Here is a 4,466-nt window from a genome sequence, read left to right as displayed (position 1 = left end):
GTAAAGATAAAAGGAGAAATTTATTATGAAATTTCACTATTTTTCCCCAAGATCTTTTTGTTTTACTTGAGGCCTCAAGCAACACTGACTGTGTTTTCAAGTCAGGCGTAGAGTTATGAAGAAGCATCCCAGTGTCACTGCTGTGCATTCTGGTGCAGTAGAGCAGAGGCTTTATAAATGGAGAGTTAGGGCTGTTTGTGCCCAGAGGGACTAGAGCTGGGGGGAGGGAAGGGAGCTGAGCAAAACCTCTAAACAGTGTGGAAACGCCTTTTGTTGGTGCAACGCAAAGTGATGCACCGAAATAGCGCATTTAAAAGAGCAAGCTTGTGTCCTCGTGCTTGTCTTGCAGAGGGACCCTTCACCACGGAGCGGTGCTGCAGCTCCTGCTGGGAAAGGCGGTCTGTCTGATCATATTCAGAGGCAAGAGGGGGATTTTTCAGGAGTGCTGAGCATCGCTGGAAGCGGTGCTGGGCAGATCAGCACTGCCAGCCCTGCTGGGGTGTTGCTCAGTGGCAGAGTAACCGTAACTTCTGCAGCACCGGTGTAGTGCTGGGGGTTGCATCACGAGCACGGTTGTCGTTCAGGATGCTTGGGCTCATCTCATGTATGTACCTCAACTACAAATTAACTTCTGAGTCATCAGGCATTTTCTGAGCTCGAAGTGTGATAGTGCAATGTTAACTCTTTCTCATGCACTGCGGATGCACTGCAGCAGCTGGACTGGTAACTGGGAGTGAAGCAATCCCACTGGCAGGGCTGGGTGGGGATAAGGGTTCCGATCTCAGCTCCTCTGTGCTGTAAACCATGAGTCGGGACAAGGAGTTTCCCAAGGTATGCATTAAGACATCATCACCAAAACACAACAGGTGTTTTCTTATTGCAAGAAAATTCAGTCTCTCTCCACAGAGGTTAAAATTATTCTTATCTCCCTATTCCTTGGGACTGTGAGGTGGAAGATTTACTCTCCCAATGCCTTGTTTAAAAAATCGTGCCTTTGTGAGAGGAAGATGTGCATGCAGCAAAGCACTTTTGCAAAGGTGTAGACCATCACCTACAGCAGTATTTAATCCAGTCTGGGTTTGTCTCAGGTTTCCTTCAGGCACTACTGCTAACTCCAAAATTGCCTCAGAGTGAGTCACAGATAGAAAACTTGGCTCAATATGGCATTTCTCTGTAAAGAAAAAAAAAAGGCAATGGCTCTTTCTCATCAGAAGCCTTTAGTCACATCCCTTGACAGCCCCCTTCGCCAACCACCCTGGCCCCTGGCAGCGCAGTCACAGGGATGAAGCCTTAGCCGCTCCTCATCCGAGCAGACACGGCCCCGCACGGGCTGCAGCCGCTGTCACCAGGGATGGACCCTCTGTGGGAAGGGCTGAGCAGCTCTGACATCTCTCTACCTCTAGCTGCTGCTGCTTTTCTAAAAGCCTTTTCTTCCAGATAAAAATCTATCTTGTTTTACAGACTCCTCAGAGCAGCTCAGCTGGAGAACTGCTCTCTCTTTCAGTGGCTCATTCAGGAGTAGTGACAACAGGGTTGTTTAGAAACTGTGAAGAGGACATCTTAATCATCCAGGCATTTTTTTTTTTTCTCTTAGCTCTTATCTGCTGCAAAGAAAGAGCTTTTCCATGTGTCTGGGGATCAGGTAACAGCTTAAATATTATGGAAGTTGTGAGAGCTTGTTGCCCAGCGTATGTGCATACACAACATGCTGCTGTCTGGTCATCAGTTCCTCTGCAGAGCAATAGGTGACCTTTGATCCTAAGTATAATCCATGTTCTGATACAAAAATACCATTTCATTCTCCTACTGATGCTAGGGCCACCTGACCCAAAATACACATCCCTGAAGCATTTAAAACTCTGTGCTTTACAGCAGCTGCAATTAATCTTCCAGCAAAATTAGAGTCCTGTTGCACAAGGTTGTCTTGTCATCTAGATCTTGACTTTATCTGTGTGTATAACCCACCTTCTCACATAATTAATCATCTTCTGTTTGTTTAGATAGTGCTGCATGTCTCCAGAATGCTGTGAACAGAACCATGATTATCTGATTGTGTCAATTCTGTCTTTCTCCTGGGAAAATACCAGCCTGCCTTAAACTTACTGGGTGTGTGTGTGTGTGTCTCCCTTTCACCAGCAGCAGATAGTCTCCATGATGACAAGTGACTTGTGAATGATCTCTGTGGTAGATTTTGTCTGTGATTGGCCATGATAAATGGGAAACCAAAAAATCCTAGGAATCTCATGATGTTCAGACTTGAAGGTACAGTTTTCATTTCTCTGCCCAACTCTTTTCTTCTCTCTCACACGTTCTGACTTTGGAGCTTGTCTCTGAGCTTAAAAGCTTCAGAGCTCAAAGCTCTAACACTTTATCAGAGGGAAGATGGGAGGAAAAGGTGGCTGCAGGTTACTGTGGATTCACTGCTGCATTGCTGGTCTCTGGCATGTTCCTGCTCACTGTCCCCAGGTACTTAATGATGAGGAGTAATTCATACAAGTTTTTAGATGAGGCAGTCTTAAGAAAGCAATAAACTTCATCCAAAACAGCAGGTAATGTTACAGAAACTGTATGGTAAACCCAACCCACCATCCCAGCCTCTCAACAAGCTCCTGTACATGGTTAAGGACAAAAATATGCCATCATTGGAGATGGATGGCTTTTCACAAACAAACTGCCCTTTCTGTTCTGGTCCTCAGTGCAAAGCACAAAATAACCTTTGGAAGACAAGATTACAGACTGCAATTTATAACTTTACTGAATACTAACAGCAGATATAGTCTTTTAAGGCACATTGCAATTTTCCATATTCTTTGTCCCAGGCTAAATCCCTGTGGTATCACAGGCAGTAATTACCTGCTGTGCCTTGTGTCCTGCAGAGGATAATAATCTTCTCACTCTGTCTTTGGTAACATCCCATCTCTGTCTAACAACTCCTGCCTTTCAGAAGTAAATAGCTAGAATCATATCGTGTGGGATGATAGGATCCTGTGGCTTCGTAATAGCTGCCCCTCTGCTCCTTCAGGCTTTATCTGCAGTAACAGTGCTTTGGGTCTGGGCCTTTTCCAAGAGCTCTGAATGCCCCTGGGCTGTTGAGGACTTGATGTCTTGACTTTGGTACCACACACAGCATTAAATGTGCTGTTGTAAATTAAACCCTGTTCCTTCATCAAGACCTTTCATGGGCAGACCCTCTTGTGTGTCCCCCCACCTCTTCCCTTCCCTTCTCTATAATGGGAACATGTCCTTTTGAGCCATTTCTTGTCTTTAAGCATCATTAAATTTTCCCTTTTATTTAGCTCATGGCAGTCCATCTCTGCAAAATACTGTTCTGTAGTGACTGAGGGCACTACAGGAAATATTTGAGGTTCACATCAGAAACATCAATGGAGTGACAGCATAGGTGATTGAGGAGAATTGGTCTGTCCCCCAGCAGTTATTGGCTGAGCAGGTTTCTTGTGGCTAATTTCCCAGCCATGAAGCAGCACCTTTGGCTCAGCTGCTCTGTGCCCCTGCACCGTTTTTGCTAGTCACTTCCACTTCCTAGCCTTCTTTTTGTCTGCCTTCCCTGGGTTCATTGCCAAGAACCACCCTTGCTCTTTAGGAGTAAACCATCTCTGTGATTGAAGCTGGTTTGGGGTGGAACCGAGCCAGCAAACAGCGACCACAAAACAACCACAAACTGGCTTTGTTGTTGCTGGTTACAAGCAGCACCCAGAGCTGGCTTCACCCAGTTTGCTGTCTTCCAGCCGTGGCTTTCCAATCTGAGCAGCAGAGCAGAATGATTAAGCCATGTAAGTGCAAAGCAGGGCTTGTATTTTGGGTTATTTCAGATTATGAAATTCTCAATCTCTGCATCTGGCATAATTGTTATTGTCATCCTTTACCTAGAAGTGTGCTTTGGAATTGGACAGAAGCATTGCAAACCCAGCTTTTGCTATCAAATTCCTTCACAAAATGAAGCGAGATTCCACCTTAAAGGGTTTTGGCTACTGCAAAGATGGATAAGGTGAAGATAAGAACTGTAAGAATTATACAAAAGCAAAAACCCTGCCTTGGCAATTAGCCTTAACTACTAGGAAGGGTGTAGCTAGGATCTTGACTTCTTCCGTTGTGGAAAAGAAGATTGAACGATGGAACTAAATTTGTAAGTATCTACTTTGCCTGTCGGATCAGAGAAACGTTAACAAGCTCCACTGACATGGAGGTTGTAACTCAGCAAACTGAGACTGGAAGGGAGTTGCAAGACTTAACAGACAGTCACTTAAACACCGCAAAAATTAGCCTAATAGTGCAGTAGCTTCTCCTTTGTTTGCGATTTTAGAAGTTGAGAGGAATTTGTTGTCTCAGTGTCTCAGAGACACTGAAAATCTTGTCACTAATTCATAGGCGGAGAAGCAAAATTTCCTTTGGAATCCAATAGCAGAGGCTATTAGCAGAGGCTAATACTCATGCAGAGGCTTTTAGAA

The sequence above is a fragment of the Eurypyga helias genome, unplaced genomic scaffold (assembly GCF_000690775.1).
Source record: "Eurypyga helias isolate BGI_N326 unplaced genomic scaffold, ASM69077v1 scaffold12367, whole genome shotgun sequence".
NCBI classification, from domain to species: Eukaryota; Metazoa; Chordata; class Aves; order Eurypygiformes; family Eurypygidae; genus Eurypyga; species Eurypyga helias.
This window is presented reverse-complemented; position numbering follows the sequence as displayed.